The following is a 23,532-nucleotide window of genomic DNA, read 5'->3' as shown; positions in this document are numbered from 1 at the left end:
TGTAAGCAGACTTTAAATCTTGCTTTCTTTACACAAATACCTGACCTTTTCTGTTTGTCTTGCACATGCAGTAATTTTTCTACTTTTTATTTAAGATCTTCTTAAGACTTAATTAGTCTTAAGACTAATAATTTCCCAACACTTCAACAAAAATCAGAAACATTAGAGTCTCTCATTCACAAAATCATGGAAAATAACAATTTTAATTGCCATCAGGAAATCATCTCGTCCATTCCCCAGATCTGCTATGTGATAAACTGTATCCATATTATTCCTGATGGATGTTTGTATTATATGCGTTTTAAAAGCTCCAGTGAAAGAAATACCTACACAGAAAACTAGACACTTCTCAGTGGCAACATGTGTAGACCTTAGTCTACACATAAGTTCAGTTTTTATTTTTATCTTCTTACTATGTTTACTAAACCAGAAGTCACCTGCTTTTATTTTGCTTTTATATTTATGTCATATTCATATTATATATTCAATTACATGCACACATATATTCTAGCAGCATGCAGACCCCCAAACAATATTATTCCTCTATAAATTATACTTGCTGTCGTACTCTACATTAACACATGCCACACTATAGAACAAATAAGCTAAGTTTACCAAAAAGGGCTGGCACATATTACTGGTAAATGTGATGATATTTTATTCAATTGAGGAAAGACAGGTCTGAGTCATTCTCACTCACATGATGTTCAAATGCTCACACAGAAAAAATACTATACACAACTTTATACCCCAGAGACTTTATACCTCAAACGTCTTAGATCTGCACTTTCACTCTCGTTTCACTTTCTGTCAACATAACACTCTGAGAACAAAGTTTTGCCAACGTGGAATCCTACCCTCAAACCTGTTTCAAGAGACATTTAGTTGGTTCAGCCATTCCAACCTAAGATTTTTCCTCCATCAGTGGATTCCTTATATACTTTAAAATGAGGTTATTGTCTTCCCTCTTTTCTCTAAAATTTTGGAATGGGAAAATGAAAAAAACAAAGGAGTGCCGCTGCGACAGCTGCAGTAGCAAAAAGAGTTTCCAGAGAATGGGTCATATCCAGGACACTGAAAAAGGGACAAATTGCCACCTTTATCAGATCTTTCTATTCTGTGTCATAAGCAGGTGAGAAATCTGAGAAGACAGAAAAACTCATAGCAGTAAAACTGATGTAATCAGGAGAGGAGAAAACTGAGTCATTTCTGAAAAGCCAGTAGTCAAGTTCTGTCTTATTTTCAGTAGGACTGTTCGGAAGAAGGGAAAAAATTAAATAACTATAAACTAGCATTTGGCATCAGTAATAATGTTGCCAAAAGGAAAAAAAGGTCAACCTACAGGAAAATGATGGGGTATTTCAAAACTTAGAAATTTAACTATGGCAATACTAATTTTAAAAAAGTCAATGGGAGTATTTGGGCAAGAACAGTGACTTCTAAAATGGCAGAATGACTTGGAAGTGGCAGAGTGAAAGACAGCCACAAGAAAGTGCAAACACAGACATCCCCCCTAAGTTCTAGTGATAAAATACAACTGTCATAGGTATTTCTCTACTACTGACTAGACAGTGATATCTGGTCAGTAAGCAGCTGCTCTATTTGGGCTACAGCATTCACAGCATGGAACAACCACTGTCAAGTTTCACATTGGGAAGGAGGCACATACAACACATTTAGGTCCTATCAAACAGAGACACTGAGAATTTTGAGAGCAGTTGAAAGAAATACATAGAAATACAAAAAATAAAGAAAAACTTGTATTTCATCAGAAAAGAAAATGGCATGAATATACCAGGCTAAATGTTTTGCATAAGGAAATTATACTTATCTTTTTTGGTTGCTGTTTATTTATATACCTTTATTTATGGAAATTGAGTGTAAAATTAAGCTAAAGCAAAATGGTAATGTTAAAATCTATAATGTAACATAAACATCTATGTACATACACACAGTTTATCATTATGATATCTTATTGCATGTCAGGCAGCACCTATCCACAAAATAGCTTTTTTTCTAGCTTTTCTTACACCTTCCAGACTATGTTTTTCTCACCTTTTCTATATATTAACTTACCACATAAAGGCCTTAGTCTCACAAAGAACACAGCACCTTATTTTTTCTTGCAAATTCTCAGATAAGCAACATAAATGCAACGTAAATGCAGAAACTTGCTGTGTTAGACTGCAAAAGTTAGAGTGAAAAGAATCACAAAGATCCCAAACCAACAGTGAGTCATTCAAACACAACATAGAGACAATCTTATGGAAAAACCTACTGACAAAAATGTGGTTAAGAAAAAAATATTAGTCCACACAAAAATAGCAAGAAAAAGAATACCATTTTGGAATTCGAATACCTGACATTAAAAGAGCTTCTTATATCTACATCAAACTTCATTTTTAAATTAGCATCCTGCAATAACCTCTTCTCCTACTAACAGAACAGATTTTTTTCAGGTAAATGCATACATAACCCTTCTTCCTTCTTCCTTCTTACATGATAAGGACAAGGCTGCTGATCATTGAAGGTGAGCAAAGAGAAAAGTAGGATTCATGACACTTCCCACCCAAAGCTCCTTCCAAAGCCATAGAGAGCTGGATGTGCTGCACCCTATACACATATGGAGATGAACATATGCATTCTGTTCCTGTACACCTGTATATTGCCTGCTTCTGCCTATGCTGTTCCAGGTACTGAATCCACACCACAAGCTGGGTGACACTGAGCTCAGCGCTGACACGATGTGCACATGCACCAAACATGCACAAAAAGAGCAGGGAGCACAACAATGTCAGTGCAGGCTAAACCTTCGTGGCCATGGCACACACATGGAGGGGCATCTCCACTCTGGGAAGATCCAAACCTTGGATGCAAGACAGAAATTTCCTTTTTGGAGGCCAAGTCCCCACTCTAGCCTTCAGGATTTATTTCCCCAGTAGGAATTGGTGGAGAATCATAACTACATTTAGGGTCAATTTTAAAAGGGCATGTTTAAACATCACATGTTTTGCAGTATGTTGAAAGAATTTAGATCCCCCTTTCTTTATGTCTAAAAATATGCAGTGACATTTGAAAGAAGGAAGTATGGTCCAAATATAGATGTGGGAGATTTCAGTATTGTCATCTTGTGCTGCTAAAAACTATGATAAAAAAACCAAACACCCATTGTTCCATATAAAGAGAGCCATTACCAGAAACTGAGCAATTACAGAACACTGCATATTTTCCACACATTCTGGGCATGGTTTTGATGTTTTTGTTCATGTTTAACAGTGCTTCACTTCTTGAGTAGCTCCACTTAGGTCAGTAATAGCACTCATGCAATATGAATAAACATTGCCTAAAGTTGCATTCTTTTTAAAATTCCTCCATTGATTTTTTAAAACATAAGTAGATATAAATACATCCTTCCATTTTTGCGGGTTTACTTCAGAAATCGTCTCCTTTCAAGGATAAATAAATTGAAACAATCACTGATAAATTTTTAGCTGAGTAAAATAATACAATTGTTACATTTGAATAATGGAAAGATAATGCTTTTCAGATGCATTGAGAAGCTAAGATTTTTTTTTTATTAATTACGGCTATTAACTGAAAAACATGTCGTAGATACTTTGGAAAATATAAGGGAAGTGACTGCTATTAGGAAAGAAAAAACATCTACATTTTTGAAAGCAATTGTAGCATTTCATGAGAAATTGTTGAGCGTGTACATTTTTATTAGACATCCAGTTCTCAGGACACTCTGGGGGCAGTAGCACATTAATAGGCTTCCTGCCTCTGTCAAATTTGCAGAGTCTGAATGCCAACAAAACATCAAGTTTGGGGTTGGGGTTGGGGGGGGAGGCTGGGTTGTTTTTTTTTTTAATAATGAACTTTAAGTTTAAATTGACCAAAGAAGAATCAGGACCTTGTTACCTCCTCCACATCAGAGATTTTATAGAACAAGCTTTCATTTGACTTTTTTCTCTGTCTTTTATCTAGCTTCATTTCTCTCAGCTTGAGAAACTTCTGACAGTCAGTTAGAGATTACTTTTCTACTACCTTGTATCCAGGCCAGCTATTACATGCAGTAAATAACACTGTGTCTGTCATTCTGCCACTCTAAAACTTCTGACCAACATCATCAAGAATTATACAATTTTACATCCTTCACTTATACGTATTACTTGTAGCCAAGGGGTGAGAGAAATTCAGTGTGCCTGAGTCTAATTGAGTGTAAAATCCTTACATCATATTCTATATCTTTCAAAATCCCACAACATATTTTCTGTTCTTTCATCAAAAGTACAACAAAACAAGTAGAGAAGACTGATCAAGGCTGATTACCTATCCTTTCACCTCCACACAATAAGTTTTATGTGGCTGGAAGTCTTTCCTCCAGAAAAACTCATTTGGAGAGGTGTAGCTCCAAAGACAGCACCAGAGCTTACAGAATCATACAATGGTGTGGATTGGAAGGCATCTAAAAGATCATCTAGTTCCAACCTCCCTGCCCTGAGCAGGGATACCTTGCACCAGACCAGCTTGCTCAAAGCTCCATTCAACCTTTCTTGAACACTCTAGGCAACATTCTCAGGGTAATTTATGCCAGCATCTCACCACTATCATAACAAACAAATTTTTCCTTGTATCTAATCTAAACCAATTCTGTGTAAATGTAAAGCCACTCCTGCTTCTTCTATCACTACATGTCCTTGTAAAAAGCTTGAACAGGATCAAGCCATCAGCCTTGACCCAGCTGCGGAATGCGGCAGACAGCAGCACAGGAACAGCCACGGCTCTTTCTCTCATTGCTCTTCCCTTTTCCCCCCCTTCAGCACACGTGGGGATGTACAGCTGGAGTGAGGACAAGAAGCTGACTCAGGCCTGAGCATCAGCCAGCACCAAGTGTTGAGGAGTGCACCTGCACACACTGCTGCAACTGTGATTTCTAGCAGCATGCATCCAAGAATGTGATTCAGCCAAGAACACCAGAACTGTGTCTAACACCAACCTTTGGAAACACTACCACAGCCATGTAGTAACATCAATCTACTCAGTATATCACATACAAGATTTGTACATAATACAGAACTTCACAGCATCTTCATAAAACAGATAAACACATTGGTGTAAACGTTAACACGTTTAACCCATTAGTTTTCTCATTTCATTAGCCCCTTAAAGTATGATACAAAGCATTTTATGGCAATGAAATTATTTTCCTGTTTGTCCAATACAATGGCCTCTAGCCAATTCAGAACATCTCTGGACATCACTGTAATACAAACACATAATTGAAAGACATTTTAGCTGCCAGAGCTGCCAGATCTCTTTTGATTTTAATCAGTAAGTAGTATATTTCAATCATTAATATCTGTTTTCTTGTTTCTATTTCTTGAAGAAATATTCTGAAAAAATATTACCTTCAGTAATGCTGCAGGCACATTATTTGCTGTATGCATTTTTCTGTATTGGCTTTTCAGACACAGAACGTGTTCTCTTTCCGTTCTTAATGAGTGTCTTTGTCTGTCCTTAGACAAGGGCATGCTATATAAACCAAAGTTACTTCCTCTTTTTTACAGCAAACTCGTTCCCCATTTATTAAACAGAGATGTTAAGTGATGACTAATATATAAGTGTAATTATTTTGACTACTGTCAGCCTCTCAAAGAATAGCGAGGATATTACTTTAAGATTAGAAACAAGACATATTTATAAAATGCTAGTCCTCTAACATAATTCTGCTAAAGAAGCGATGAAAAATGGCACAGTGTCTTTTAGCAAGTGTCCAACGCTGCATATGATAAAAAACCAAATACAGGTGTTGGTCTAAAAAATAGCAACACTATTCAATAGCAAAACATAAACCTAAAGGAATACTGCTGATCACTATTTTCTTACAAGATCTACTGTATTTACAAAATTAAAGATGTGAATATTTTAATAGCATTCTAAATCGTTGTATTAATTTGTCTCTTTAATCACTTTAACTGTTGCAGCAAATCAATACACACTTTGTGTCATTTTCCAGACAATAATAGTTGATTGATTTTTCAGTAAAATAAGGGTATGCTTAACAGGCATTGTGATGGTTAGATCCAGAATATAACATTTTCAATTTCATTATTAAAACTCAGGATGCAAAACATATTTCCTGCTCTGCAAATGGCTCCAAATCCAATTTTTCCTCTATTGCATTTGGTGATGAAATATATTTTTTGTCTATATGAGTTTTAGATGTTTTTCTAACCAATTCAGGAGTTTTCAGGAAATAAACTCTTGATGTCAAGCCTCATTTATTCACTAATGTTATGTGTACTGTACACAAAAAAAAGGCATCTCTGACTAGAAAAGGACTAATCACTTGATGGAGGTTTACAAACTATTTTTCTGAGTTTGTGGCAACTTTTCCAAAGTTGTCATGAATGTGCTTTTTCCTCATGCACATTATCTTTTCCATAGGAAACTTTTTTCCAGACAAAAATTTTCACAAAATCTTTTCCTTTGTTTAGAACCTAATATATGCTTCAAAATACTCAAAACGTAGTCAGGTCTGGATGCTTCTGAAGTATGAGGGTTTCTTAGAAATATCAGATATAGTACGATGAGGGCCAATTCATATTTGTGAAATATGCTGCCACATTAGAAAGTTCCAGGATGTGTAGTTGTAGAAGCCAACCACCTACCAGTACTTCAGGGCTCTTCAGAACCTTCAGTTTCCTAACTTTTGAGTTTTTAGAGTGCGCTTATAAGAAGCAACGCATCTGTTCTGGAAATTCCCTGCTCAAGCGCTTCTATTCTTTCCCTAAATATGGTTCAACAGGTTTTGACATTCAAACCATTTTGTAGGTTTTCACACCTACCAACAACATCCAAATTCAAAGGTCAAGAGACCTCAAGAAACCTATTTGGTTTCTAAATCCTTTGCTATATGCAGTTTTCTTGCTGTTTCTGAGTTTTGACATTGAAGGGCAAGTGAACAATATATACATTGACACTTGACAAAGTTTTTGTGGTGCTGTTAGTCAGGCCAAAGCCACAGCCTTTCCACAGGCCACAAAAGGCGCCAGACTGGAACCCCATGAGTGCACAGGAACCACCTGGGTTCCTCCAACCCCTGCTGAGAGTGCAAGGGAGGCCACATTCCCATCTTAACATTACACATCACAAAATCTGATCGAATGTGAGTTATAGCCCCCAAGATGTCATTTTAGTTTATTTGCATCCATGCTACCCTTCTCTACCCACGGTTTCATTATATTGCTTCACCGGAAACTTCCCTGACTAGATACCCAACTTCCCACCCACACATACAAATACTGGGCTTCGAGATGCCCCTTGGCTTGCACAATCTTGTGAAGGAACTGTAAGAGGAAGTATTCTCCCATCCTCAAACCTCCTTTTTCTATAGATTAACCTCACTGCAAAGTAAATCCTCATACTATAACAGCTATCAAAAAAAGCTGAAAAGGATAATCAGCAAATGGCAGAAACTGAGGGCACTGTCAATAGTGCCTAATAATTTTCTTCTTCATAACATAACTGGGTTTGTGTCCAATCCTACATACAACATCATAGTGTATTCTAAGCCTTTAGAGATGAGCCAGAATGTCTAGCTTGTAATATTGCACAGAGGCTGCTGTGACAGGACATTCTAGGTCATTTTCTAAGAGACAGAGCTTCTGTCTCTTAGAAATATTTTTGTCTCTTTCTCCATTTTTTATTGTCTCAGTATTCATACTGAAGTTGGAAAAAGGACATATTATGGACATTTTAGTTACTACCTACTTTGTTATAGGAATTTTTTCTATTCTTCCCCACTTGACTTACTGGTTACTTCCTCTTTATTCAATATGACTGATTTATAAACAGATAACAACCTAGTTCTTGTTAGAAACTCCCAAGAGGTGCTGCTGTAGCCGATGCTGGGGTTTAACTGCTGAGTCATTGTGTTGTCTGATTATGTAAAAAGCTACTTTCAAATTTATAGGTTTATATCAAAATTAAAACAAAATCACTAGATACTTGTAAAATGCTTTATTCTGGATCTATATTTGTACAATAAAGCACTCAGGATTAAGAAAATATGCTGCAGACCTTTACAGAGAAGTGGAATATTTAGTAGGATGAAGCATCTCGGGGTCCTAGCCACTACTTGATGGGACTGTGTGTGCCTGTCTCTCCAGAAGAGACCTTATGGTAGGAAATAGCATTTGTAAAACTTAAGATGGAAGAAAATTCTAGACATGTAGCCTTAGCTAACAATCCTCAGTGTAGAGAACATAGGTGATACAACATTTTTTGATACTGCTCTCATTAGCAATGTATTGAGACAGATTTGCTTATTTTTGAAAACATGCATTTTTAAATCAAATGTATGATAATGGCAGCAAATAGGATAATGGAAATAAATAGAAGGAAAAAAATATGAATTCCAAGACAAAGAGTTGACCAAAGTATCCATGACCTCTGACCCTCCAAAATTACCTGAAAGAACACAGAAACTCCATACAAACTGAAGGCTGGGGGCTGCCACAGGCTCTATTTTCAGGACAGAGACAGGCAGAGGGGAATGCAAGATGGAGAGTTCCTCCCCAGCACTTCCTAGAGATTGCCTATCTAGAGAATAAAGAGAGGCAGGAATACAGCCTCCAATAGCTGGACATTTCCAGTATGTACCTACCAGTCCACAGTGATTATATGCCTGCCTTAAGTAAACTATCTGTCCCACTTTTTCCTTCCTTTCCTAGTTTCAGCAAGGAACTTCTAAGCCTGATGTCCTGTATGAGTTCCCTTGACTAACACATGCCCCATATGTACCTCTTCTTAAAAAAGATTTCTATGTACTCTCCACTGATTGCCAAATTATCCTAGCCTAGGAGGAGAAGGACTAAGAATTTTAAGGGAAGAAAAGCCATGTTGCACAGAGTTTTTGGTCATGTATTGACAAGGAAATGACAAATTATTCACAAATAAGTTCCTTCTTGATGTTAAATAACTGCATGCCATGCTAGAACGGGAACAATAATTACTTTTTGAGATTGTTGGAGTGAAACTTACACAGTGACATTCATGTTATCCCATTTTGGCTTGCAGTGTTATTCATGAGGCTTATCATGTAGCTAAACTCCGTGAAAGCAAAAAAAATTATTCCTGCAATTCATGCAGCTGAAATACAGCTGCAAACAAACCGCCATACCTTCCTTCCAGGTAAAGATATGGAAGAGCATTAGACACAAGAATATATTTCCATAACCAGTGTGAAGTCCATGATTCTTTCCCCTCTCTGAGTGTATTTAATATGGGCCATATTTGGTAAGATTTTGGCAGCTTTGCCCTGGAGACAGCAAACTCCACTGCTCCCTAACACCACTGTCCTCACCAGGCACAACCTGCTGCAATGAAGAAGACGCTGAAAATACTGGGTGAAGAGGCTTAGGGTTCTGGCTTCGGTGGGGAGCCCACACAGGGAGTGAGGCACCCAGGATATTTCAGAGCAATCCTGCAGCAGTGTACGCTGGGCTAAGCACGGCCAGCAGCCAGCCCTACCCCGCCGTCTGCCGCTAGAGGGAACACGGGCATGCTGGAATTGGGAACGCAGGAAAATCAAACGTTTGCGTTTTCTTTCTTAAATCCCTTTTAGAATTCTTTTATCAAAACTGCCACCTACATAATATTTCTGAAATGTCCCCTACTGGTCCATTTCAAGTCAGAAAAAGTACGGTAATGAGGTTCTAGGTGCAAGTGATAGGGAAATCTTTTGAAGTGAAAAGAAGCCACCTGCAATTCAACTTTTCACAATCCCATCTACCCCATTTCCTTTCAGATTTGCGGAAAAGCTCGGCAATATCACAAACTTGTTTGTAAATTAATCTGGGTGAAGACTTCTCAAGGAAAGCAGCCCAAGAGAAAATACTGACTCACTACAGAAATTTTCTTTTCCCCCCAGGAAAAAAAAAAATTAAACAAAGTTCTTAATTTCAGCTTCCATGGAATTTCTGTGAAAAAAAAAAAAAAAAGGGTAAATTGCAGTACCAGAAAAGCCTTCCTTTCAAACTTTCTTGCATCCCAGGTGAGACAAAGTGCTTGCATAACATTGACTTGATCTATTTTTCAGAAGCTGTTTCTGCTTCCATAAAAAATGAGAAAACCTGTTGAAGCAGGAGTTCTCTCCTTATGAGTTCAATGCACCAAACTAGGAGCATATTTACTTTTCTGGAATCTCTTTCTCCAAGATATTTGTACCTTCTAGTTTATTCTAAGACAACGCAGAACACCTAAAGATCAGAAAATTCTGTACAACAGAAAATCTTTTCCATATTCAGATCAACACCACCCCCCAACAGCTGTCAAACACAGTACTGTGTTTTGGGTTCGTTGTCTTTAATGGGAAGCATACTCACAGAAATACAAGAATTTAGCTCTGCTTATAGTTAATCTTTCCTCCCTTGTATTTAAAAAGTCTGTATATTTAAGACTTAGATTGTCTTAGATTTCATTAGTGTTTTCTACTGGACCAATTACTTATATGTTGAAAGATATAGAAAAACATTATTATTTAATATGAGTATTTGTTTATAATGTGATAAAAAAGTTTTACATGGTCTTGACCCCTGCTGAGAGAGAAGGGCATTCCCCATCTATGGCACCCCGGAGTACATGGCAGGACCAACACATCTTCAGAAGCTATAGAAGCCATCAACAGATAAGCCTACACGTGTAAAGCAGTATAGTAGTTGGGAAGTTAAAAGCCTGTCATCCAGACTGCTAACAGGGTTTTTAAAATAATAATTTCAGTTCTTTAAATAATTTCCACAAAATAATTAATAGTTTTCGTAACATACAAAAATATACCTAATTAAAATTAATAAAAGTTTAAAAAGTTAAAATTATGTATTTGGGATGTTAATACCTACTGAGAAGATTAAGCTTTAAAGCACCAAATGAAGCAGCTTTTAATAAAAAATAATTTATACTTTAAAAATAATTTTAAAAAAAGACCCTAGATAGGACAGGCTCTTTCAAGATCATCCACAGATTAGGGAGAATAATTTTAAATTTTTTCATAATAGCGCTGCACTACTTTTAGGAAAATAAATACTTCATAAGCCCATAAGGTGGCAGCAAACTCCTTTTTAATTGAGAGCATTAACTCCGCTCTCTCGCACAGCAGTAAAACGCTATTGATGTGTTTTACTACCACCTCTTCATCGTCCAGTTAACATAAAAAAGTAACACACCAGTAATATATGTATTCCTCTGATTTAAAAAGCATTATTTTCCACTGTGTAAGTCAGATGCTTTAATATTTAATAAAGTAAAACTAAATGATCTTTAGAACCTCAGGGGGGGAAAGAAACCAAAAACCTCCCACAATGAAGGGACAGAATGGAGCCCCACTGTGAACTGACTGGTAACTTCTCTTCATGATCTATCAGCTGACCTCAGTGCTCTGGCCACTGAATGAGCAGAACTCATGGGCTTATGTAACAGCTCATTGCAACAAAATCCCCTTCCCTAAGTTTTCACATCACTGAGCCCCATGCCTTTTTAATACTCAGTATCTCCAGAAAGCATATATTTTCAAGCAGCTTGGAAAAGATGTTACTTTTCACAGATGTTTACAGCTAAAAAATCTGTCCATCTGCGTGCTAGAGGTTCGCTGTCAGAAATGAACAAGCTGAATTGTACATGAAATACTGTCATTGTCATTGTTTCTACAGCTCTATGGTTCAAACACGATATCTGTGGGGCTGACAAGTCTGTACGAGTGTCTTCTACCAGCCCTGTCCTGTTTTTCAAATCTGGTTGATGTTGGAAACAAGGTGCCATATGTTTGGGGTTTCCCAGCTATATTTAATCTGTTTTTCACTGAAAACATGTCCAGGCAGAGTGAGGGGTACTGTACATTTGTAAAGGATTGCAAATCACAGAGTAATGTTTAGATGTGTGGCCTTACACACATCCCAGGTACTTACAGAATCACAAAAATATTTAGGTTGGAAAAGACCTTTAAGATGACTGAGTCCAACCATTAATCCAGCACCTAAGTCCTGTACTAAGTCATGTCTCCAAGCAGCACATCCATATGTGTTTTGAATGCTTCCAGAGACAGTGATTCCACTGCTTCCCTGGGAAGCCTGTTCCACTGCTTGACCTCCCTTTCAGTAAAGGAATTTCTTCTGATGTCCAATCTAAACCTTCCCTGGTGTAACTTGAGGCCATTTTCTCTTGTCCTGGCCATTTTTACTTGGGAGCAGAGACCAACCCAAATCTGTCCATAATGTCCTTTCAGGTAGCTGTAGGGAGAAATAAAGTTCCCTCAAAAAGGTATTCCCCCCTCTGCATAGAAGGGGGAAACTCAGTACACATATAATTCACCTGGCATTTCTGCAAGTGTTGGATTCACTGAATCAATATTTCACTAATATTTCCACCCTTTCATCATACTTTCTGATCCTGTACAAATACTAGCCCATAGCACCCACTGTTCATAGACCACACTAACACACACACAGACACACACACAGAAAACTTAAGTGCTAATAGCTGACATTTAATTTTGGTCATAGCATACACTAGCCTAACCACATTACTGGAGTCTATATCAAACAGCGAGAGCTTGTTTCTTCAGTTTCCAAATAAAGATGATTTTTATGCCTGCTACCTGCAATCTGAACCTGGAGTTTTGCAAATCAAGCTGTGTTAAAAGCTGCTCAGCATGTAAAACAAAGCAAGGCAGAAGACTTGCAGTTATGAGTTGTCAGAGCCTTCCTAGGCTTCATCAACAAACTAATAAATTAACAAGTTGTGGACATCCATTAACAGTAACACAAAGCAGACAGTGGAAGCAGACCTGAACTGGATTGCCTTGTCTCATCCACAGGGTTTATAGATGCAACTTTAACAACTATCACCATTCCCTTGCCTGTGAATGAGCAAGGAGCATTGAATTTACTGTTTCCTGACTTTCTCACAGGTGTTTCCTATTCCCAGGCTTCTCCTTAGTTCTTGTACATTTCAGTAGGCACTGTTTTCCCTGTTTCTGCTTGCATAAACAATGACTGACGTTGCATTTTGTCAGCTGAGACAAAAGAGATCAATCAACACTATGCTGATAAAGAAACAGCCAGTGTCAGGATATTCCTTTGACCTTTCAAAATAACATCCTTTTTATATATATTTCATGTATTACTGTGAGCCATCTGGTTTTAGAATTTCCTGGTTCAATAAGATTGTACCTTACTTTGTCATAATTAATGCACCAATAAATGCAACAATATTAATGACTATACATTACTTTAAATTAAAATAGTACAAGAAATTAAACAAGTCCCACATCAGCTCCTTAAATACAATATCAGAAACTCATCAGAGAACTGAGCTGGTTTAGTCAAGAAGATTTATCAACAAAGCTTCCACAAGAAAAAACTCTGACCTTTAGCTTGCACTATCATTTTTTTCTTTGGACTTTGTTCAAAAGATAAACTAACCTTGTCTCATATGGCAAAGCAAAAGAAGCAATAAAATGTCTTCTCTATATAATCAAAAATTCAGGCAACTGGAAGATATTTATGCTTTAACACATTGATATTTAGGGAATGGTTTAATAAAACCTAAAAAAATTCAGTGGTCTGAATTGTTTTATAAATTGAATACAGAGATATTTATACATGTAATAAAATCATGGCATGAGAAAGACACGTCTTTATTCAGGACTTCTATGAATCAATGACAGAAATAAATTCTATGATGTCATGCAGTTACTTCAGAGCTAGAAACAGATCTTAGGATTGCCTTTTTGGGAATGGAAAACATTTTTTTATAGTACTAATTCTTGTATCAGTGGTTCTCTTATACCTCTCCCTTTTCCCCATGTGAAGTGTAACAAATTCAAGTTGTTTACATAATAAAGCTTTAGGAAACTTGAGCTTTTTAAGCAAGGCACATCTTGGAGCTTTTATTTGTATGCAATTTCAAATGAAATGGATAGTACACTTCTAAAACAGAGAACAGCACTGCCAGAGCTGGATTTATTACCCTTTTCAGAAGTTACCACTCTCACTCTTTCATTCCATTTTGCTTTCTAGATACCTGTTGAGTCGTGCCAATTACCTTATTTTCAGAGCCACATGACAGACAAGCTTGATGAGTTCCACCCTTGCCAAAGTGGGACAGAAATGGGCACACGGGCACAGGGGACAAGGAAGGCAACTGCTTTGTGGAAGTCACTGGCAATTTAGATGTATCTCAAATGACAACCTGAGGCAGCTGTTCTGACAGCTTCAGACTCTCTCTGGCAAAGGTGTCACTGTTCCCTCTGGTCCTTCAGGTGTCTTGCTTCCTCTCATTCCTTGATGCTAATCCCAGCAGAGTGCACTACTTGTAACAGGTAAACTAGCAGAATAATACCCTTGCCTAGGTTTCCTGCTGGCTTAGGAAGGCAAGAAAGTTCACTGCAGAAGGCCTTGAGATGTTCCACAGATTTCTTGTACCTATGTTGGTACCTATGTAGATGAACTACTGGCGGCTTCCACTCCTTTTGGCTAGGACAGAGTAAATTTTCTCCACGGCAGCAGTGTTTTGGATTTGTGCTGAAAATAATGTTGGTAATGCAGGGCTTCTTTAGTTACTGCTGAGCGGGGCTTAGACAGAGTCAAAGCTGATTCTGCTCCTGACAGTCCAGTGAGGAGGTGGGGGATGCACAAGACGCTTGGAGGGAAGACAGCCAGGACAGACAACATCTACTGATCACAAATACATTCCAGACCATAGGACCTTGTGCTCAGCATCAAAATTCATGGAGGGAGGTTGGTGGGGCCTCACTGGGCATTGGTCAGTTGCTGGTGAGCAATTGTTTTCTTTTACATTGTCAAGAAAAAAATCTTGGATTTTATTTTTCCTTCTCTTTACTTGGGTTTTTCCTTACTTTTTTTCCCCCCTACTTGTCTATCCTACTTATATTGCTTTTATTTCAATCATGAGTTTTCTTCAGTTTTACCCTTCTGATTCTCTCCCCAGCACTGAGGGGAGTCAGTGAGCGACTGCATGGGGCTCAGTTGCTACCTGGGGTTAAAACACAACAATGGGTTAAAAAACACTTGCGATTCTTCAGGCTAACTGCATTCTGGTTTGTAAAGGAAAAAATAGACTGCAGCTATTAAGAAAAGGGAAGTGATCAATCCTTGTTAAACCACTCTCAGAGGGGCTCCTCACATTCAGTTTGGGGCCCCTCAGTACATCAAAGACATTGACCAGCTGGTGAGACTTCAGCAAAGGACCACAAAGATCATCAATGACTGGAGCATTTGCCTTGTGAAAAGAGGCTGAGGGAGTGAGCTAATCTTGTTCAGAAGACACAGATGCAGTGGAACACAAGGATCATCAAGGAGACAGAGTCGGGCTCTTTCCTAAGGTGCAGTGGGAAAATGAGAAACAGCATACATAAACTCAAAAGATGGGATGTTCCGACTATACAAAGAAAACATTATAATTAAGCACTGGAGCAGGTTGCCCAGACAAGTTGCATGAACTCCATCCTTGGAGATGTTCAAGACCCAAGAGGACAAAGCCTTGAGCAATACTGTTGATCCTCTGGCCAAGAGTCTGGAGTAGATGAGCAGCAGCACCCTTCCAATCTGAATGATTCTGTGAAATACTCTTTTCCCCTCCATCAATTGTACGCTGTGACAAATCGTGGGTAATGTCTCTATGAATGAGAGTGAGCATAACTGCAAATCCTACTCTGCAACTGCAAATCCAAGCAGCAGCAGCTCTGGAAATCTGATCTGGTTTTCTGAATTCAGTTCTTACTTTCTTTATAGGTGAGAACCTTAAAAATACTTACAAAAGAATTATTTTGAGAACAGTATCACTTTCCCTTTGCTGACCCCCAAAGTATGCCAAGATTACAATCTGTGTAATTCTAAGATTACACCATAGTTGGTAGTTGGATGATCTGGTATTCACAGGTTCACTTTCACTTCAAAAAAGAAAAGAAAATAATTAATTAATACTAAAAAAAAAAAAAAAAACCAAAAACCAAAGCTACAAAAAAACCCCTTACATACATGGGCACACTGTGATGGCAGTCTTGGTAGAATTTTATCCTTAGCTACATTAGAATCTCAAAGCAGAAGGTATTTTCAGGCTATACTACATGAAGTAATGCAGAGTTTACAATTTAAATAATAATTATCTCTGAAAGCTAATTTAAAATCACTGCCATTTCATAATGATCATCCAAAGACACAGAAGTCTGTAAAGCAGCTAGAGCTTTCTCAGGCTTTATAATAAGACTACTTTTAATGTAATTACAGCAATTAAGACCCTTCTATTAATAACTTTCTTTTCAGATTAATAAGCCACTTATGTAGTACAATATAAAGAGGCTTCTAATTACAGTGACAACATTGTGATTTCTGAAAACTGCTTAATAATGTGTGATAAGTGACTGCCAACTTGCATTAAGATGTTTTAGGAATCCTGCATGAACCTGATGTTTGATAATCCTGTTTTAAAGACATGATTTGAATTGCAAATTGACTTTAAAGGAAAATTCAGCATTCTCCTGCCAAAACCAGTAGAATCTTTATTTTCAGGGTGGAGCAGACCTTTAAAAACATAGCAACAATTGATAAAACAATTTGTTGTTGTTTGATGTAGCTGGCCACCAGATGCAAGGCACACTGGTGACAGAAAAGCTTCTATTAATAGTACCAGTGGATCAAAATCTGAAGTGAATTATCTGGTTTAAACATGGCATCCCCTCAATAGAAAAGATAAGGTAATTCATAAGAAATTAATAAATATAAGTTATTTTACTTAACTAAAATCAGAAAACAATAAGATGTTGAAACTGAGTGTCTATTTAATTGCTCCAGAGCAAGGTATCTATTTCAGGTATTAATGAAGTTTGTCCCTTGCCACATATGAAGCTCTTGGATTCTTGATTTTTTTAAATCCATTTTTTCAAAGGTCATATGGATCTAAGACTTATTTTTCATATTTTAGACATGAATATTGAGATACATATTTTTTTCAAGAAATTAGGTTAGCTGACTCTACTTCTGATTTTTTTTATCCCAAATACATTCAGAGTCATGTATACTTTTCAGGTTACTGAGCTTAGAGTGAATGGTTGCTAAACTACATGGCATTGACAGGTTTCAAACTGAGCTACCAAATTGTGACATGTTTTTCAGAATACAATTTTTCAAATGCTAATATTATTATTATAAGAGATTTAAAAATTATAATTGTCTTAAACACTGTTAAGACCACCAAAGGACTTTGCCCACTGCAGCAAACTCTGCAAAGAAGGAACTGCTCATCTACCTGAAGCTCAACCCTCCAGATATATGCCTTCTGATTTCAGGAAACTGAACAGTGAGTTAAGCCACCTGACAGAACTCGAGATAAGATAAAGGCCATTCTATTGTCCAAGTATCTCAGGTTTAAGGAGGAGCAAACAAGGCTGGGGCAGGCCACAGCCCACAGACTGATTTGCTGAGGCCAGGTTTGCATGCTCTCCTCCCACAAACCCAGGGGGACCAGGAGGGGAGTTTTTGCAGAGGTGGTGACAAAGCCTCTGGTCTTCATAAAACAGAGAGGTTGAACATCCACCACCAAAGGCTAAAAGCTGAGATTTGGGCCAGATAAGAAGCAGACTCAGCAGAGACAAAATGGTGCTTTTTACCATGCCAGTTGTCTTCCCTTACACAAAGTGGCCCAGCTGTAAAACTCTCCCTCCCACTCCCTCAGAAGGTCACATTTTCACAGGACATTCAACTGCTCTGACATGAGAGGCAGCTGTCATGTCTAGAAGGCATCACAAACCAGGAAAGACCAGAGAAGCGTGCCCTTTACTCATTCCTGAGGCCTTCCACCAGAGGATTGCACTTGATTCACACGTTGCAACAGACTCATTGTTGCAAAAGACACTAAAACATCCTCCACCTCAGGGGAGGTGCTTGGGCTTTCCCACCTATACCTGAACTATATTTATCCACAGAACCCTGTGTTCCATGGGACCCCAAAACCTACATGCTCAGGGTGAAAAGGACCAACAGGATGCCACCAGGGGTGGTGACTCTTTCTACTCAATTTGTCTCTCACTCTCCTTCTCCCTCCCACCCTCTCTTTCCTATTTCTTTCTCTCTTTCTCTATTTCACATTTAAAGTTAAATAAAATCTGTACTATTTGCTTTGGCATATGGTCTTACTTGCATCTGAATTTAAGCAGAGGCATCTCTCTCTAATAATTGTAATAAACATATCATAGCAATTATACAGTCATAATTAAATTCATCTGTTCTTTAATAAATATTAAAAGAGAAATCCCAGACTTATTTTCTGCAAAATTTCAAGTATTCATTGAGCAGATTAGAAATATTAGAATTACAGTTGGATGCACTTTTGGAGGGAATAATCAATTTAACAAAAAAGCAATTTTACATTCTCTAACGGCATCTATGATGCTGGGCTGAATGTGACAAATAGGCTTTATTTACAAAACCAAACCAAAACAGCCATTTTCAGGGGTCATTTACAAAACCAAGAAAGAAAGGTATATTTTGTTCCCAAACTTTATTCACTAGTGCATAATAAAGTTGCCGGGGAATATAGAAATGGCCCAGTTTATATATTCTAAGTGTGACGACACTCACAATAACTCCACATTAAATGGAATGGGTAATTATCCCAAAGCAGAGGTTGCTCCTTCACAGCAGGGATTCTGCACAGAAAGGGATACATTAGAAAAAGAACATTTCTTATCAAAGCTGTTCTGTTCCATACAAAATATTTTAAGTACATACATGGTGAGACAGATTGTTTCATAACCTTTGAGGTTAGAGGATTTGTGTGGGAGATATATTATAAAAATAAAAACTATTAGACAAGGCTGTGCCATACTTCAAGAACTGCTGAAGGCCTTAAACACAAGACTATCCAAGAAGAGATCAGTATGTCCATTTAGGTTGTTTGCTGAATATAGCCACTGACTTCTATTCAAAATGCCTCCATGAAACTCCAGCTGTCAGAAAAATTTTCAGGGAAATAGGCACAAAAATTGCTAGCTCTGGCAAAAGAAGGAAAAATATTCTTCACAAGTCATGTTCTAGGAAACACCTTAATTATCTGGCATTAACAGGAAATTCAACTTCTTTCTCTCCTCTAATGTTCCACCTCTGAAAAAAAAAAAACAAAAAAAACCCCAAAAAACCAGTCAACAAATTTTAGAAGAAGTCTGGAATAATTATGCTAATATGCTGAGTAGGATGTGAAGCAGTAAAGCTTTCATCTCAAATGGCTGATGCTTGATAAACCTCTAACAAGCAGAAAATACACCCTGTACCAGGAAGCATGGGCTAGCCTTGGCTCTTGGTATTGTATTTTTTCACTGGTGGAAAAATAAGCAATGAAATGAATGAAAAAAGCATTTGAGAGGTAGGTACGTACATGGGCACACTGAATTCTGACTTTTTTTTCTTGTGTACCTTTTTGTACATATTGCCTTAGTAACAGACAAATACAAGATGCTATAAAGTTATATTAAAATACTCTGTTTGAGAATGGAAGGCAAAACATGGATGAGAAAAGTAAACTAAAACTTCAGTTGCTCCATATAAGGGAGTAGGAAGAAGATGGAAATGAAAGAACAGAGCAGCAAAGCATAGAAAAAAGGCATACATAGAGAAGAATGAGGAAAATATATGAAAAGCTCTAATCTCATGAGCCATGATTTTCATACACTTTCTTTCTAATAATGTTTTGTGAATCCTTTAGTGTTTACCTGGAAAGGAGTACAGTTGTTGCATACATGAAACAGCTGTGATAAATTGTGTTGTAATATTTCATGCCTACTATACACAAAAAAGAAGAAATACACCATACAGGCAATGAAGAAATGAAAAACTTGAAATGAGATACAACTTCAATAGTTTTTGTTTTCCTCAGCACTCGTGCATCATATTCTATCCAACAGCTTTTGAGACACAATATACCCATTGTTCATTAGTACTAAATGCTTGAACCAGTGAATAACCCAGTTTTCAGTTCTTAGCTTACATACTGTTGTAGTTTTACTAGCTCCTACTGAACAAGCCAGAATCTAGACAGTACTGTGGTTCAAGACATGCAAACATGCTGAGAATCTTTGGGAATCAAACTTGTTTCTTGGTCTGTACATGGTATGTACAACAGACAGCTTCCCCATGATACTATCTAGAAGACAGGAATTCTAGAGTGTCTCCTGAACAACCAGCCCCCCATGCTTGCCTCCACCTAGTCATCTTCAAGGGCCAATCCCTAATCCCTTCTGGACATAATTTTGTCAAAAAGCTGTCTCACAGCTGCATTTAACAGTCCTCCCAATTGTGCTTCTGCAATGACTTCTCCCTCAGTTTGAAGTTCCACGAGAACTTCTCTGCTACCAACTGCACCATCATGCTCCTCTCCTTCTGCTTTCTCTCGTGTTTGATTTCTTCCACAGCCAGTTCAGGTCTCTAAATTCAGCTCACTAAGACAACAGAAAATTAAATAATCACAAGATAAATACGTTTCTTCTGGTTACAGAGCTGAACTGGATACTCAAGGAATCAGGTAAGAACCAGAGAAGGCACAAGTAAGGTCATTATACTGGGCAAAGGGCAGAAATGAAGAAAGAAGGAAAAATCAGAACATCTGCTTTAGCCAGAAATGGATGTTAGATAGAACCAGATGTCTTCTCTCATTGCTCCTCAGCTACACAGACACCTTTACTGATTTTTTTTAATAATGTGAAAATGTTTCTATTTCTCTCCAAAACACATTTGTTAATGGTATGCAAGTCATTATACCCCTTAAAGTCAATTTCACCATGTGGCTGTGTAAAGCTAAAAGCACAGGCAAACTACTTGTAGACAAGCCCTAAGATCAAATTCAGTAAGCAAATATAAGCATCCATCTGTGGTGGAACTTATGCCTCTGTAGGCTCTTTGTCACAGGAAATAAAATCAGATTTTCTGAAAACTTTGAAAAACTTTTTTATTGGTTGAAAAAGGAATTGGTTGCTCTGATTCTTGAGACATCAGCTGCAGTCCTGCATATTGAGCCATGCTTTTCACCTGCTTCAGAGCTAGAAAACCTCTACACCAAAAGTTTCCAAGTCAAACAGCAGAATAAAATGGCCAAAGTGAATTATATGCCACATATTTCCATTTTAAATGAAGGCACAGGTGTAGAAAAATTATCTCTGTGGCAGACTTATGACATTCAGCTAGCATTCCCACCTGCTGGATCAGAGCCTAAACTTGTATTTCCCTAGAGGCAGCAAATGCTAGACTCTTATCAAGGCCATATTATATTATGACATTGTTATATGAAGAAGGATTAGAGTCCAGCAGAAAGTCTTCCAGGACTGATAAAAACAGAAGTGGCAAGCCCTAGCAGAGAGCTTACTGTAGTTCAGATAATTGTCCTAATTTTGATTTTTCTTCCTGTATACCACATATACCATGTGAAATTATAAATCATGTCCCCTGAGACTAGTCCTTTGACAACCTGTAAGTTACTGAGTAAGATCTCAAGTGGGTACCTTTTTGGGTGGGCTAACAGTAGGTTTGATCAGTAGAAAAAGCAAGTGTCTTTGCTCTATCAAAGTGACAGCTTGGTGACCTACGACCCTAATGACAACTTCAGTCCATTTAATAGAAAAAAATTGTGCTTGCAGAACCAAGCCAGGAAATTTTTTTTGATGACTCTGAAAGGAGTCTGGTATGCAGAAAGTTTGATCATCAGAGCCCTTTTCCTAAGACATTACAGGTTTGCTTTTCTCAGATGTGTGTGGCAAGTATCACAGGATACTGGATTGTGAACAGACACATAAAGAATTCAATTATCTAATAATGTTCCTTTACATCTGTAGTCATAAAAGCATGATCTCATATACTGTAACTACTTTCTTTCAATAGCATTAGACATCATCTCTTCAAGCATAGGCTGAAGTTATTAAATACAAATTATAGCAAAAGAGTTGCTATGATTCTATCCAGATGGTACTTAAATTATCCTTCTCTAGACATATACAATCTTTATGTAAATTATTACTAATGGAAAATCTGAGAACCACAGAACCTTTGCTGGAGCTCTCTTGCATGGGAAAGAAGCCAAACAAGTGCTCATAACATTATATTGTAGCAGAGCTGTATAGGAAATTAGTTCCATCCCGCAGTTTTTTTTGAGAGCATAAATAAAAAATTCTCTCACACTGCATTGGAACAAAACCAAGAATGTTCCAAGTGAGAAATATGACAGAAACAGCCTTTATCCTTTATTGAACTAACTACTCCCAGAGTGGAAGTATTCCCCATGGTTACAGTCTTTTACTCTGACCTAGGCAAAGCAGCATCAGATATTGCACTTCTGCAACTCATGTAAATACCTTAGTCCTAATGAGATGGAATTTTTTTTTTTGTTCTCTATTGTCATCAAAAATTCCCCTCCTACTATTTGAACTCCTGCAGAAAATTTTGATTTCAAAGAACTGCTCTATTATCATGACAAAATAAAAAGCAGTTGGCTATAAAATTTCTAAATAACCATAGTTTTCAAAATTTTGCCTCTGGATATTGAGAGACCTCTGACATAATTCACAACAACAACAACAAAAAAAGATAACTTATTGATTTAGATGAAGTCCATGGAGCTAACAGATAAACATCAAATTTTTGTTCTCTCTTCAGATGGAGAATACAAGTATGTAGACAGCTGTTCCAAATCAAAGTATATATGTTTCTTTTATCCCAGGAAACCCAGATCTGGACAAAATACTTCCAATAAGGCATTATCAGTGAATAGAGGGGAAGGCTCACCCCCCCCTCAACTGCTGCCCAGGATATCCTATGTCTTCTTTGCCGCAAAGGCAAATTGCATGGTCAACTTGGTGTCCACCAATACCACCATGTCCTTTTCTGCAAAGTTTTCAGTGTCCTTTTCTGCTTTTCAGTGGCTCAGCCCCCAGAAGGTAATGGTGCCCGCGGCTGTTCCTCAAGGGGTTTCTGTCAGCCCATTTCTCCATCCTGTCCAGATCTCTCAGGATGGCAGTAGGACCCCCTGGTGTGTCTGTCACACCCATCTGTTTTGCATCATCAGCAAGCTTGCTATGAGTATGCTCTGCCCCATCACCCAATAATGAGGGTGCTATTCTCATCTACCAAGCCAGTTATCTAGTGGATGCACCTCAGGATCATATCAGGTTGGTCAAACATGACTTGGTAAATCCATGCTGACTACCTTCCTCCTTTACATGCCTGGAAATGATTTCTGGGATTAGCTGCTCCATCAAACATCACAGGGATAAAGGTGAGGGTGAGTGGCCTGTAGTTCCCTTGGTCCTCCTTCTCCTGCTTCTTTTGAAGACAGGAGTGACATTTACTTGTCTCCAGTCTTCAGACACTTCTCCCAGTCACCAGGATGAACCCAAAATTATCAACTGGTCTCACAATGGCATCATCCAGCCTTCTTGGCAGTCATGGATACCTCCCATTAGGACCTACAGACTTA

General features: G+C 37.8%; 1 protein-coding gene across 2 annotated transcripts in view; it reads right to left on the bottom strand.

The window, feature by feature from the left end:
- Positions 1–5,494, bottom strand: part of TFEC (transcription factor EC) — a 130,969-nt gene extending 125,475 nt beyond the window's left edge. For both annotated transcript variants that reach the window (XM_038154411.1, XM_038154412.1), the window contains exon 1: positions 5,412–5,494. The gene's annotated coding sequence lies outside the window, so the exon portion shown is untranslated. The remainder of the gene's footprint in view (positions 1–5,411) is intronic.
- Positions 5,495–23,532: the final 18,038 nt, after the last annotated feature.

This window comes from Motacilla alba, chromosome 1A (genome assembly GCF_015832195.1).
Source record: "Motacilla alba alba isolate MOTALB_02 chromosome 1A, Motacilla_alba_V1.0_pri, whole genome shotgun sequence".
NCBI lineage: Eukaryota > Metazoa > Chordata > Aves > Passeriformes > Motacillidae > Motacilla > Motacilla alba.
This window is presented reverse-complemented; position numbering and strand designations above follow the sequence as displayed.